Source organism: Ascaphus truei, chromosome 1, assembly GCF_040206685.1.
Source record: "Ascaphus truei isolate aAscTru1 chromosome 1, aAscTru1.hap1, whole genome shotgun sequence".
NCBI lineage: Eukaryota > Metazoa > Chordata > Amphibia > Anura > Ascaphidae > Ascaphus > Ascaphus truei.
In genome coordinates, this window is record NC_134483.1 from 234,354,742 (window position 1) to 234,371,241 (window position 16,500).

Consider the following 16,500-nt stretch of genomic DNA (forward strand, 5'->3'; position numbering starts at 1 on the left):
TCCTACACTGTAACTCACACACACTCACCCACTGTCACTCACACACACACACTTAGGGGGTCGCACAAGGCAGCAGTGGGGCCTCCACACTGCAGTGGGCCCTCCACCCAGCAGGAGGGCCTCTGCAAGTCAGTGAGGGTCACACATGGCAGTGGGGGCCTCCGCACGGCAGCAGGGGCCTCCGCACGGCAGCAGGGCCCTCTGCACGGCAGCAGGGTCCTCCGCATGGCAGGAGGGCCTCTGCAAGGCCGCCCCCCTCCAGAGGCGGACACCACCACAGCACCCCAACCCCCAAAGCGGAAGAGGAAGCGGACGCTGCCGCAGCACCACAGCACCGCAACACACTCCCCCCCCTCAAGCAAACGCTGCACCCCCAGACACTGCCGCAGCAAGCGGGGACCCCCCTCAGCCTACCTCCCGCCCCGGGCAGCAAGCGGGGACCCCCCGAGCCTACATCCCGCCCCGGGCAGCAAGCGGGGGTCGGGGGAAGAGGGGGAGGAAATCGGGGGGCAGGAGGGGGAGGAGATCAGGGGCAGGAGTGGGAGGAGACCAGGGGCAGGGGGGGGAGGAGATCGGGGGAAGTGGCTAACTCAGAGCTGCCTGCCAGCCCTCTTCCCTGCGTCAACCCAATCAGAGAGGGGGATTATTTATTTATTTAATTTAAAAAAAAAATTGGCGCGCGCAGGGAAATTCATAGAGCCGCAGCACGGCTCGCCAGCGGCCTAAATCCACTCGCCACGGGCGTGTGGTTATGCCTATTTGTCGAACACTGTATATATATATATATATATATATATATATATATATATATATATATATATATATACATTACCGCATAGCAGCAAAAAGGAGACAGCACTCAAGTGAATGAAAATTAATGTATTAAATACAGCACATACTTTTATTTATTTGGGACATGCACCTATTCATTATTGAATTTCTATTGGAGTGCCAGTGATTTTTTATCACACACACACACATATATATATATATATATATATACATACATGTAGAGGTATCAGTACCGTGTTAGCCGAGCTTCAATAATTAAAAAAATAAAAAAATAAATAGATGATACCGTTCTGTGGCTAACGAAATGCTTTTATTTGTGCGAGCTTTCGAGATACACTGATCTCTTCTTCCGGCGATGTTACAATTGTAACATCGCCGGAAGAAGAGATCAGTGTATCTCGAAAGCTCGCACAAATAAAAGCATTTCGTTAGCCACAGAACGGTATCATCTATTTATATTTTTATTTTTTTGATTATATATATATATATATATATATATATGTATGTATATATATATATATATATATACACTGTGTGTATATATATATATCACAAATAATCTAACACTTAAATTTGCACTTAACAATGAATTATTATTATATTTGCACAGTTTGATCAATTAAACACAATCTGTCAATATTATGGTGAATTTACATTTGTTTAAACATAAATAAATATAACACACACAAATAGGATATTTGTATACATAAATAATATTACACATAATCTGTTGTTTGGTACATGATTGCTGTATGGGCAGTGTTGTTTAGGTTATGATAAAGTTGACTCACTGGTAAGGATGGCCCAGAAATGTCATCATTCTTTCCCCTTCACTTCCCTTCTTTTTTTTCTCTCTTTTTTACAGTACTGTATTTCAAAATTCAAATTTTAAATTCAAATTTAAAAATGTGCATATTAAAAATTATTTACAATTTAAACATACTCCTTGAGAATGTCTATGTGGTATAACATCAAGATACATTTCCAGTTGACCACAACCTTTAACATCTATGTATATATAGTTTGTGTAAAAAATGCATTGCAATGGGATTGGCTGTTTATTATGCTTCTCTACTCCTATCAAGGGTTAATTGTAGAGAAAATAAGAAGACATTTGAAAAAATGTGATCAATATAGCAAAATCTATTGTCAACCATTCGTTGTGTGTTATCTACAAATAGTCATTTGATCACACTATATATATGTGACCTGGGTTCCCCGAAAGGCCCCTTATCTCCACTGCAGCTCGGGAGAATGATTGTTGTGGGGGGCAGTCGGAGTGGCGAGCGCATCGCCGAAGCTCTGACGGGATCATAGGATCAGGGCGCTGCCATCTTGCCTTTGCGCACGCATGCACAGTATCTTCCCATGGTGCGGCGGCCATTACACAACTCGCGCATGCGCTAGGAGCAGAGAGGTGGCCATTAGGGTTAGCGCACGCGGCGCCAATGTAAGAACGTTCTGCGGGGACTACAGCCCCAGAAGGCCACAGGGTTGAGGGTCAGGTTGCCAGGCCTGGCCAATGAGGTGACAGGTTTCTTCTGTGAGGCAGTTGAGACAGTTGGCGCTTGCTGGCAGTTGGAGCAGGGATGCAGCTAGGGGAGGTTGTACAGGTGCAGGGGTCTGTGACCCTCTGCACTAGGCCAGAGATCCCCTAGGAACCAGTTAGGCCCCAAATCATCCTAAGCTTGTGGCTGCTGTAGGGAAGGCCCTTCAGTTAGGGATCCTGCCCCTTTAGTGGTTAGCCAGCTTAGGGCCACAGTGGTTTCATTTGAACTATTGCTGCAGCAGTCTGGGACCAGACTGCCAGAGAGTGAGCGAGCATCATTGTGGAAGTCACTCCAGAGGGAGTCATCCCATCCAGCGGAGGATATCGTTGGATCGGCGGATCCCCTGTTTCTCATTGTTAGCGCGCCCGGGGGTGGACGCACCCGGAAGATATAATTCGCCAAACGTGCACCAACACCAGTATAATAAGGCGCTGATCACGTCTAGAGTGGTGGTCATCTTTTGTGGACACTTATTGGGTGAAGTGACCAAGGGACACCTCTGGTACTGTAGACATGGTGTGGAGATACATGGTGGTGGGACAATGCCCTGCGCAACGAGGTTTAGCTGTAACCATTAGTATTGCTATTGCCTGTATGTGGTTTATGGTTATTGCTCACAGTAAATGTTATTATTGTTATTCTTATAACCTGTGGACTGTTATTATAGTTCCTGCTTGGGATCCAGTGCAGATGGAGGCGCTGCCACTCAATATATTCATTACCCCAGGCTCCCAGTAGCGGTGGCTCAGATCACTGTGAGCCAACAGGTATCGCCAGCACTTGTAGACTCTTCACATTAGAGGGAAAGAGGGCTACATATTTTTTTTGTAAAAGTGAAAATTGTATTATGCTGTTTAAGATATACCTTTATTTAAGAAATGTTATGATATCTTTGCTATCCTCTAAAATTAGCCAACTCCATAGATGTACTGTATGTATATACAATAAAGTAGTTAAGCTGTAAAATGAAACATTTTAATATACATAGAATGGTTCAGTATCTAAGCAAGTTCATTTTATGAATTAGTTTCTGCACTCATCTATTGAACTAATGGTGATATGTGATAAGAATCATATGCATGTCATTTTATTGATGAAGTCCCCTGTTATTGGTCTCGGGGTAAATTTAAGCTCTAAGAGTCCAGTCAAAATGTATCCCCTGATGAAATCAGCGAACTGAAGAAACGCGCAGGGTCACGTGTTCATGTTGTGAGCAGTTGCTTGTGATCTTACAAATGCCGGAGAGAAGAGCTGTGGTCCGCCTAGAACACCTAGGAACAGTCTAACATAGGAACTCTCGTTTATATATGTGGGTTGCCCGAGGACATCTGAGAAGGCGACACCACTAGAGAGGAAGAGAGGGGAGGATATCCCAGAGTTGTTCCGCGGAGCAGTGTCTGAGGAAAGCAGTGTTGGGGCATGAGTATCACTCATAAAAAAAACATATTACTCAAATGTTGGTGAGTTTTAAAAAAATTTGAAATGCAAAAAGTTTATTAATTTTTTTACACTGGTATCATACTAGGATCGGGCGCTTATTCTTCTTTTTGTCTATATATATACAGTATATAACACAACAAAAAGAAGAAATGGCGCCAACCTAAACCACTAAATGAATAAAAATGATGAAAAAAACCCTATACTATACAAGGTGGAGAAAAATAGTATAAACAATACACAAACATATAAAAATAACAGATGAAAAGTCCAGAAAAAATATATAATATAAAAAATATACAAATCCTAAAAAATGCTCCAATTGCTATCCAAAAGAGTCTCTGCAGCCCGATTGAAGGGAACACCACTTCCTTGAAGATATCTATAAAAACACAGAAAAAACAGGCGCACTCATAGCGTTAAAGGTATAACAATATATTTATGGAGTCAAGGATTTAAAAATGCACACTCACAAACATACTGCTGCGACACACTTTATTCGAGCAAATGACCAGTTTGTACCTGGCAGATACCTGGAATGCGCCGCTACTCACCTCTGACAAGCCCTGTTGCGTTTGCCTTCCCAGCCACGGTTCATGCCTGGCTGACGGGGGCCTGATCTGTTAAATGATAATGATCCGGATTTAATAGGCTGCAATGCTTTGCGTGTTCACCAGATGGCATAAATTCATGAATTGTAATGCAGTATATATATACAGTACTGTATATACACAGTATATATATATATATATATATATATATATATATATATATATATATATATATATATATATATATATATATATATATACACACTGTATAACAACTACCCTATAACCCCTAACATACAGTACTGTACACATACAGTACTGTATATGCACATACATAAATGATACTACTGTATAGGCGGCGGGGGCGAGATGTGTTTGCAGCAGAGAGAGATCCGCTGCTCTCTCTCTGCGCAAACATCGGCACATTAAAATTTATTTGAAATACATTTTATTGATAGTGTAGATGTGCAGGGGGTCTCTGGAGCTGAACCGCACTGGTTTCAGGTTGGGGGACCCCCTGCTCCCCGAGATACAGCCCCCTTTATGAGGTGCCGGTATCCCTCTGCTTGGTTTAAAGGGCCCGATCACGTGATCGCGGCCTGTAAACCAAGCAGAGCAGAGGGATACCGGCACCCCCTAAAGGGGCCTGTATCTCGGGGAGCAGATGGTCCCCAGACCTGAAACCAGTGCGGTTCTGCTCCGGAGACCCTCTGCACATGTACAGTATAAATAAAACACATATATAAATGAACACTCGTTCTTTACCTTAGCGGCTATGCGCTATGGTAAAGAAGCAGCATTTCTGTATTTTAATAATATTGTACAGTGAGCAGGGGGTTCCCTGAGCCAGAAATTAATGCTCAGGGACCCCCCCTGCTCCTGCTCAATATTATTAAAAATACAGAAATGCTGCTTCATTACCATAGCGGATAGCCGCTAAGGCAATGAAGGGGTTAACCCACTGTGCCCGCTTTATTGTGGGTAGTGGGGATGGGTGAGGGGGGTATTTGGCCCTTGGTGTGAGTTTAGGACTTGCGGGGGGGTTGCGGGTGCACTTAACCCCTTCACGACCGTAGCAGTTAATACCGCTACGGTCATGAAGGGGTTAAGCCCTACCGCTACCCCCCCGCAAGCCCTAAACAAGCACCGTTGGGGCTAATACCCCATTCACCCACCCCCGCTACCCACAATAAAAAAAACACACACAGCAGCCGCCAAAAAATAAATAAATAAATCTAAATAAATAAATAAATAAATGACAATAAATACATTTGAAATACATTTTTATTGATAGTGTAGATGTGCAGGGGGTCTCCAGAGCTGAACCGCGTTGGTTTCAGGTCTGGGGACCCCCTGCTCCCCGAAATACAGCCCCCTTTATGAGGTGCCGGTATCCCTCTGCTTGGTTTAAAGGGCCCGATCACGTGATCGCGGCCTGTAAACCAAGCAGAGCAGAGGGAAATGCTAGATATAATAGGTCTGCCAGGAGGGCTAACCAAAGATTTATGGATCTTTGGGAGATGGTGAAAAATAGGCACGTTGGGAAATGGATTGTATAAATAGGCGACTTCTTGTTTTGTGAGAACACCCAATACGCTGCCCAGGTCCAACAGGTCACGAATTTCCACCAAAAAGGCTTGTGTGGGATCTTTATCCAATTTACAATATGATTTCACATCACTAAGCTGTCTGAGGGCTTCTGAGTGGTAAGCCTCTGAGTGCATCACAACCACTGCACCCCCTTTGTCCGCACTCTTTATAACTATATTTGATCTTTTTTTGAGTGTGGAGAGATGTAGATGTTCCTCTTTTGTCATGTTATTAAAGGGGGGTGTGGTAAATGAGTAACCCTTGGCCATAAGTTGTAGATCTTTCTCAACCAATTTCTCAAATGTCTCTAAATGAGGGCCTTTTGTAAAGTTCGGGCAGAAGATTGACTTATTTCTAAAGGAAGTGTGCTTAGTTCCCGTAAGGAATGCCAGTTGTTCTTCCTTATCTATACAGTCTGCAATTTCTTCTTCACCTATAAGGTCAGTAAGGTCCTGTATCACGCCAAACTCTTTGAAAGATAGTCTTTCCCCCCGTGTGTCATCAATCACATGGTGGGGATCAATGTCCCCAGCATCTGATGGAGGAGACACGGGGATCTGAACATCCTTAGAAGAAAAGAATTTTTTCAAGGAAAGTTTCCTAATAAATCTCTGGATATCTATAATAGTGTTAAATAAATCAAAGTCATTCATAATGGCAAAATTGAGGCCCTTGTTCAGGATCGCCAGTTCTCCATCCGAGATCGGAATGCCTGAAATATTCAAAACATTATTAGTATTTGTTATGGATCGATCTTTCGTTTCTTTAATGCCACGTCTTTTTGGCGAGCGCCTAGTCCATTTGGATAGTTTTTTGAGGACTTGTTACTTCGTAGTTCATAGGAAGTAGACGCTTCTCCTCTTTGACTTGATTCATAATCCGTGCTGTCCAGGCCTCTGTCTGTGTCCTCGTCAGTTGAAAATGACACTATTTGTTGACGGGTCTCTACGTCCGAGATGTCAGAGACACTGGATGTTTCAGATGATTTCTTAAGGATAGATCTCTTTGGTGTTGATTTCTTGGGATGTTCCTTTTGTGATTTAGGATTTCTATATGTAGGGTTTTGGCGAGTAGGTGTCCTAGGTGGTGGTAATCTTTGCCACATATACACCTGGTTCCGTTCGTAATCGACTCTATCTCGGTCAAACTTTTCTTGTTTTTTGACCATAATCTCTTTCTCAGCCTTTTCTATGTTGTTAGACAACCTTTAATCCATAGTCTCAAAGTCTTTCATTTCCTTGAATTGATTAAGTTTCTGCTGTATATTTTTAATATCTTTCTTAACATTAATCCGTTCTTGTACCTTTGTCTTTATTATTAGGTCCATCAATTTAAGAGAACATTCATTGAGGATACTCGTCCACTCCAATTCAAAATCTTTGGAGGGGAAGCCAAAGGAGGGCGCTTTTTTAACGCGAAGTCCCCTTGGTATTCGTTTGGTAATGAGATAATTGTCAAGCGTGGTGATATCCCACCATAACCGAATATTGGTGAGAAGGATCCTTTCCAATTTGTTAAAATAGAAGCCAAGATCAGCTGTATCTTCACAAACATCATGTACAGTGTTGTCAAATAAATACGCTGCTCTGCGTTTTCTAGTGGTATTGTCTGCACATTTCTGAACAAATGTACTGTTCATCATGTCCACTGTGTCTGAGTCCTGTGCATCCTCATCCATTTTATGGAAACAAAGTGCCTCCCCCCTGGCAACCAATATTAAAAAGTAGGTTGAAACCGTGATTCAGTAATCACAATGTGATGTATGATGATCCCCAGTGATATAGTTCATATAACATGAGTGTCTCCCTTGAGCGTGCAACTGTTTTGTATATATCACAGTAAAAGGTAAAGGAAAGGTTCCTTATAAACAGTGCTTCAGCAAAATGGTGTACAATGACAATGGTTGCTCAAAAATGTAGATAAACAGGTTAGGACAAGGTTAATTGAGTAATAAAGAGTATTGGACCCAGTGCATCATAAAGCAGGGAGTGGTATAAAAGAGTAATCTGTCTTTAGTGAGGACACATTTATAATGCTAGAAAAGCACCTCACCAGACTAGAAAAAATCTCTCTTACCTGCGGCACTGTTACTGGTCAGCAACTCCCCCTGAATCCATGAGTGGGGAGAATCAGAACTCTTTTTGAAACCTTGATCCATTTTGTGCGTGCATCACGCTGAATAGGTAAGTATAATGAAGATTATCCAAGGATAGCAGCGGAGCACAGCTGAAGGATGGGGTCAACACCAGCAATGAAAGGGTTAAAATTCTTCTTTATTGAAACATGGTGCAGGGGGGAGACAGCAAAAACTCTAACGCGTTTCAGGCTATGCAGCCCTTTTTCAAAGAGTGAAATCGCGTCTCCACTACTCGCAGTTATGAAGGGGAAACCCCGCCCACTTTTCCCAGAGATGCCGTGCGGTTTTCGCGCGAATGCTATTAGCTCTCTCATTAGTCAGGATAGACCTCCAACTGGGAGCTGAATCGGAAAGGCATCTCTGGTAGCTGTAAATACCAGCTAGCCTTCTGATTGGTCAGAATTAGTCTCCAATCAGAATACTGATTTGGAGATGCGTCTTTGGTAGTCAGGGTTACCCGTTCAGCCGCGGGAGTGGGAGAAATAACAAAGGGTATGACATACAATTGTGAGTGACAACAGAAATATAAAAATAAAGATCAATGAAAACGCAATCAGTTTCCTCATTTGGATAGACTCAGGATATAGAATAGCCTAAGGCTTATTATTGGTAGACAGTGTCTTGTTATATCAGAAAAATATAATTACTTCTAGCCCCTAATTTATTTATAATCAATATACAGGGCAAAGAATTATTCATGATAATATTTAGTGATGAACAGTATGTTCCTGTTTTTGTGCAGAGCAATAGATAAATGCTGGATCCATAGGGAATGAATACACAAATGCAGAGAGAAGGCAACAGGAGAAAATGGGAAAATAGATAAAACGGGAGGAAGGGGAGGGGGATGGGGGGAGGGGGGGGCAGGGGAAAAGGGGGGACTGGAAAACAAGTGAAAAACGTGAAAAAAGGGAAATAAAAATATAATGTGCATGAAGAAAACAAATCATTATAATAAATCATTGTAGTAGATATAATCCATATGAGACATAGAACATAAACAAATCAAGTAAGAAAGTGTTTTAGTTCCCAGTCCTGGTTCATGCCCCTGGGTGCCATTGTCCCAAGGGCATAAATCCAGAACATCTCTCTACGATTAAGCAAAGCTTCTCTATTGCCTCCCCTGACATGAGTCTGAATGTGCTCAAGAGCACTATATGTAAAAGATCTTAATGTTCCCAGAGGGCAGTGATTAAAGTGGCGTGCGACCGGGTATCTGTCATCACGTTTCTTAATACTCCTGATATGTTCATTAATTCGGACTTTTAGCGGTCTTATTGTTCGGCCCACATAATTACTCCCACAGGGACAGTTGAGTAGATATATCACAAAGTTGGTGTTACATGTAAGAAATTTCTCAATGCGATAAATCTGATTGGTATATATATTCTTAATAGATTTAAGTTCTTCGGCATATCTACATGTGTTGCAGTTCCCACACCTGAAAAATCCCTTTGGTGTTGTGGGGGTGGGTTTCTTAGCAGAGCAGAACAAACTAGGTGATATATGATTCCCAATGGTCTTGGCCTTTTTAAAGACTATTTTGGGGTTAGATTTAACTAGACTCTCTAGGTCTCTATCCAATTTTAGGATAGACCAATGTTTTTGTAAGATACACCTAATCTGTTCTGCCTGCTTAGAATAGGTGGTTATGAAGAGTGGTACCTGAGGGGTTGTATCTCCCTTAATGTTAATTTCTCCTCTTTTCTTTCTAGTATTTTTTCTATTTTTGTTTAGGAGCTCTGTCTATCCATTTTGAGTGCGTTCTCAAACGCAATCTCTAGGTCCTTCTCTCCATAACCCCGACTCAGAAATCTTTTTTTGAGTTCCTCAGCCTGAAGGAGGAAAGATTGTTCCGTAGAGCAAATCCTCCTTAGTCTGAGGAACTGTCCCTTTGGAATACCCCGAATTAGGGATCTTGGGTGAGCACTGTTGGACCTGAGCAGCGAATTTCTAGAATTTGTTTTTCTAAATACATTTGTCTGTATACTCAGATCCGTGTCTATGTATAGGTGTAGATCAAGATAGTGGATCTTAGTTTCATGATAGTTATGAGAAAATTTCAAATTATAAGTATTTGCTTCCAGATATTCAAAAAAAGAGTGTAGAGTGTCAATATCACCTTTCCAAATTAATATTAAATCATCTATAAATCTACGGTAAAACATAATATTGTGCCTAAAAGGATTCTTATCACCAAAAATGTGAGTGTTCTCCCAGAAACCCATGCATAAATTCGCATACGAAGGTGCAAATGATGTGCCCATTGCTGTGCCTTGTGACTGTAAATAATATTGTTTGTCAAACATAAAATAATTATGTTGTAACAAAAACATAAGTGCATCTAGTAAAAAAGTGCTCTGTGCTAAGTTAAGGTTAGAGTGATTAAGAAAGTGACTTATAGCTTTAGTGCCCAAGGTGTGTTCAATTATGGTGTACAGTGAGGTCACATCCAATGTGACCCATATGAAAGTATTAGACCATTTTATGTTTTGAATATCTAGAAGTAAATCTGAAGAATCCCTTAGATAAGAAGGGAGTTCTTTTACAAAGGTCTGCAAAAAATAATCAACGTACCTAGATAGACCATCTCCCAAAGATCCAATGCTAGAAATAATAGGTCTGCCAGGAGGGCTAACCAAAGATTTATGGATCTTTGGGAGATGGTGAAAAATAGGCACGTTGGGAAATGGATTGTATAAATAGGCGACTTCTTGTTTTGTGAGAACACCCAATACGCTGCCCAGGTCCAACAGGTCACGAATTTCCACCAAAAAGGCTTGTGTGGGATCTTTATCCAATTTACAATATGATTTCACATCACTAAGCTGTCTGAGGGCTTCTGAGTGGTAAGCCTCTGAGTGCATCACAACCACTGCACCCCCTTTGTCCGCACTCTTTATAACTATATTTGATCTTTTTTGAGTGTGGAGAGATGTAGATGTTCCTCTTTTGTCATGTTATTAAAGGGGGGTGTGGTAAATGAGTAACCCTTGGCCATAAGTTGTAGATCTTTCTCAACCAATTTCTCAAATGTCTCTAAATGAGGGCCTTTTGTAAAGTTCGGGCAGAAGATTGACTTATTTCTAAAGGAAGTGTGCTTAGTTCCCGTAAGGAATGCCAGTTGTTCTTCCTCATCTATACAGTCTGCAATTTCTTCTTCACCTATAAGGTCAGTAAGGTCCTGTATCACGCCAAACTCTTTGAAAGATAGTCTTTCCCCCCGTGTGTCATCAATCACATGGTGGGGATCAATGTCCCCAGCATCTGATGGAGGAGACACGGGGATCTGAACATCCTTAGAAGAAAATAATTTTTTCAAGGAAAGTTTCCTAATAAATCTCTGGAGATCTATAATAGTGTTAAATAAATCAAAGTCATTCATAATGGCAAAATTGAGGCCCTTGTTCAGGATCGCCAGTTCTCCATCCGAGATCGGAATGCCTGAAATATTCAAAACATTATTAGTATTTGTTATGGATCGATCTTTCGTTTCTTTAATGCCACGTCTTTTTGGCGAGCGCCTAGTCCTTTTGGATAGTTTTTTGAGGACTTGTTACTTCGTAGTTCATAGGAAGTAGACGCTTCTCCTCTTTGACTTGATTCATAATCCGTGCTGTCCAGGCCTCTGTCTGTGTCCTCGTCAGTTGAAAATGACACTATTTGTTGACGGGTCTCTACGTCCGAGATGTCAGAGACACTGGATGTTTCAGATGATTTCTTAAGGATAGATCTCTTTGGTGTTGATTTCTTGGGATGTTCCTTTTGTGATTTAGGATTTCTATATGTAGGGTTTTGGCGAGTAGATGTCCTAGGTGGTGGTAATCTTTGCCACATATACACCTGGTTCCGTTCGTAATCGACTCTATCTCGGTCGAACTTTTCTTGTTTTTTGACCATAATCTCTTTCTCAGCCTTTTCTATGTTGTTAGACAACCTTTAATCCATAGTCTCAAAGTCTTTCATTTCCTTGAATTGATTAAGTTTCTGCTGTATATTTTTAATATCTTTCTTAACATTAATCCGTTCTTGTACCTTTGTCTTTATTATTAGGTCCATCAATTTAAGAGAACATTCATTGAGGATACTCGTCCACTCCAATTCAAAATCTTTGGAGGGGAAGCCAAAGGAGGGCGCTTTTTTAACGCGAAGTCCCCTTGGTATTCGTTTGGTAATGAGATAATTGTCAAGCGTGGTGATATCCCACCATAACCGAATATTGGTGAGAAGGATCCTTTCCAATTTGTTAAAATAGAAGCCAAGATCAGCTGTATCTTCACAAACATCATGTACAGTGTTGTCAAATAAATACGCTGCTCTGCGTTTTCTAGTGGTATTGTCTGCACATTTCTGAACAAATGTACTGTTCATCATGTCCACTGTGTCTGAGTCCTGTGCATCCTCATCCATTTTGTGGAAACAAAGTGCCTCCCCCCTGGCAACCAATATTAAAAAGTAGGTTGAAACCGTGATTCAGTAATCACAATGTGATGTATGATGATCCCCAGTGATATAGTTCATATAACATGAGTGTCTCCCTTGAGCGTGCAACTGTTTTGTATATATCACAGTAAAAGGTAAAGGAAAGGTTCCTTATAAACAGTGCTTCAGCAAAATGGGGTACAATGACAATGGTTGCTCAAAAATGTAGATAAACAGGTTAGGACAAGGTTAATTGAGTAATAAAGAGTATTGGACCCAGTGCATCATAAAGCAGGGAGTGGTATAAAAGAGTAATCTGTCTTTAGTGAGGACACATTTATAATGCTAAAAAAGCACCTCACCAGACTAGAAAAAATCTCTCTTACCTGCGGCACTGTTACTGGTCAGCAACTCCCCCTGAATCCATGAGTGGGGAGAATCAGAACTCTTTTTGAAACCTTGATCCATTTTGTGCGTGCATCACGCTGAATAGGTAAGTATAATGAAGATTATCCAAGGATAGCAGCGGAGCACAGCTGAAGGATGGGGTCAACACCAGCAATGAAAGGGTTAAAATTCTTCTTTATTGAAACATGGTGCAGGGGGGAGACAGCAAAAACTCTAACGCGTTTCAGGCTATGCAGCCCTTTTTCAAAGAGTGAAATCGCGTCTCCACTACTCGCAGTTATGAAGGGGAAACCCCGCCCACTTTTCCCAGAGATGCCGTGCGGTTTTCGCGCGAATGCTATTAGCTCTCTCATTAGTCAGGATAGACCTCCAACTGGGAGCTGAATCGGAAAGGCATCTCTGGTAGCTGTAAATACCAGCTAGCCTTCTGATTGGTCAGAATTAGTCTCCAATCAGAATACTGATTTGGAGATGCGTCTTTGGTAGTCAGGGTTACCCGTTCAGCCGCGGGAGTGGGAGAAATAACAAAGGGTATGACATACAATTGTGAGTGACAACAGAAATATAAAAATAAAGATCAATGAAAACGCAATCAGTTTCCTCATTTAGATAGACTCAGGATATAGAATAGCCTAAAGCTTATTATTGGTAGACAGTGTCTTGTTATATCAGAAAAATATAATTACTTCTAGCCCCTAATTTATTTATAATCAATATACAGGGCAAAGAATTATTCATGATAATATTTAGTGATGAACAGTATGTTCCTGTTTTTGTGCAGAGCAATAGATACATGCTGGATCCATAGGGAATGAATACACAAATGCAGAGAGAAGGCAACAGGAGAAGATGGGAAAATAGATAAAACGGGAGGAAGGGGAGGGGGATGGGGGGAGGGGGGATGGGGGGAGGGGGGATGGGGGGAGGGGGGGGAAGGGGAAAAGGGGGGACTGGAAAACAAGTGAAAAATGTGAAAAAAGGGAAATAAAAATATAATGTGCATGAAGAAAACAAATCATTATAATAAATCATTGTAGTAGATATAATCCATATGAGACATAGAACATAAACAAATCAAGTAAGAAAGTGTTTTAGTTCCCAGTCCTGGTTCATGCCCCTGGGTGCCATTGTCCCAAGGGCATAAATCCAGAACATCTCTCTACGATTAAGCAAAGCTTCTCTATTGCCTCCCCTGACATGAGTCTGAATGTGCTCAAGAGCACTATATGTAAAAGATCTTAATGTTCCCAGAGGGCAGTGATTAAAGTGGCGTGCGACCGGGTATCTGTCATCACGTTTCTTAATACTCCTGATATGTTCATTAATTCGGACTTTTAGCGGTCTTATTGTTCGGCCCACATAATTACTCCCACAGGGACAGTTGAGTAGATATATCACAAAGTTGGTGTTACATGTAAGAAATTTCTCAATGCGATAAATCTGATTGGTATATATATTCTTAATAGATTTAAGTTCTTCGGCATATCTACATGTGTTGCAGTTCCCACACCTGAAAAATCCCTTTGGTGTTGTGGGGGTGGGTTTCTTAGCAGAGCAGAACAAACTAGGTGATATATGATTCCCAATGGTCTTGGCCTTTTTAAAGACTATTTTGGGGTTAGATTTAACTAGACTCTCTAGGTCTCTATCCAATTTTAGGATAGACCAATGTTTTTGTAAGATACACCTAATCTGTTCTGCCTGCTTAGAATAGGTGGTTATGAAGAGTGGTACCTGAGGGGTTGTATCTCCCTTAATGTTAATTTCTCCTCTTTTCTTTCTAGTATTTTTTCTATTTTTGTTTAGGAGCTCTGCTCTATCCATTTTGAGTGCGTTCTCAAACGCAATCTCAGGTCCTTCTCTCCATAACCCCGACTCAGAAATCTTTTTTTGAGTTCCTCAGCCTGAAGGAGGAAAGATTGTTCCGTAGAGCAAATCCTCCTTAGTCTGAGGAACTGTCCCTTTGGAATACCCCGAATTAGGGATCTTGGGTGAGCACTGTTGGACCTGAGCAGCGAATTTCTAGAATTTGTTTTTCTAAATACATTTGTCTGTATACTCAGATCCGTGTCTATGTATAGGTGTAGATCAAGATAGTGGATCTTAGTTTCATGATAGTTATGAGAAAATTTCAAATTATAAGTATTTGCTTCCAGATATTCAAAAAAAGAGTGTAGAGTGTCAATATCACCTTTCCAAATTAATATTAAATCATCTATAAATCTACGGTAAAACATAATATTGTGCCTAAAAGGATTCTTATCACCAAAAATGTGAGTGTTCTCCCAGAAACCCATGAATAAATTCGCGTACGAAGGTGCAAATGATGTGCCCATTGCTGTGCCTTGTGACTGTAAATAATATTGTTTGTCAAACATAAAATAATTATGTTGTAACAAAAACATAAGTGCATCTAGTAAAAAAGTGCTCTGTGCTAAGTTAAGGTTAGAGTGATTAAGAAAGTGACTTATAGCTTTAGTGCCCAAGGTGTGTTCAATTATGGTGTACAGTGAGGTCACATCCAATGTGACCCATATGAAAGTATTAGACCATTTTATGTTTTGAATATCTAGAAGTAAATCTGAAGAATCCCTTAGATAAGAAGGGAGTTCTTTTACAAAGGTCTGCAAAAAATAATCAACGTACCTAGATAGACCATCTCCCAAAGATCCAATGCTAGAAATAATAGGTCTGCCAGGAGGGCTAACCAAAGATTTATGGATCTTTGGGAGATGGTGAAAAATAGGCACGTTGGGAAATGGATTGTATAAATAGGCGACTTCTTGTTTTGTGAGAACACCCAATACGCTGCCCAGGTCCAACAGGTCACGAATTTCCACCAAAAAGGCTTGTGTGGGATCTTTATCCAATTTACAATATGATTTCACATCACTAAGCTGTCTGAGGGCTTCTGAGTGGTAAGCCTCTGAGTGCATCACAACCACTGCACCCCCTTTGTCCGCACTCTTTATAACTATATTTGATCTTTTTTTGAGTGTGGAGAGATGTAGATGTTCCTCTTTTGTCATGTTATTAAAGGGGGGTGTGGTAAATGAGTAACCCTTGGCCATAAGTTGTAGATCTTTCTCAACCAATTTCTCAAATGTCTCTAAATGAGGGCCTTTTGTAAAGTTCGGGCAGAAGATTGACTTATTTCTAAAGGAAGTGTGCTTAGTTCCCGTAAGGAATGCCAGTTGTTCTTCCTCATCTATACAGTCTGCAATTTCTTCTTCACCTATAAGGTCAGTAAGGTCCTGTATCACGCCAAACTCTTTGAAAGATAGTCTTTCCCCCCGTGTGTCATCAATCACATGGTGGGGATCAATGTCCCCAGCATCTGATGGAGGAGACACGGGGATCTGAACATCCTTAGAAGAAAAGAATTTTTTCAAGGAAAGTTTCCTAATAAATCTCTGGAGATCTATAATAGTGTTAAATAAATCAAAGTCATTCATAATGGCAAAATTGAGGCCCTTGTTCAGGATCGCCAGTTCTCCATCCGAGATCGGAATGCCTGAAATATTCAAAACATTATTAGTATTTGTTATGGATCGATCTTTCGTTTCTTTAATGCCACGTCTTTTTGGCGAGCGCCTAGTCCTTTTGGATAGTT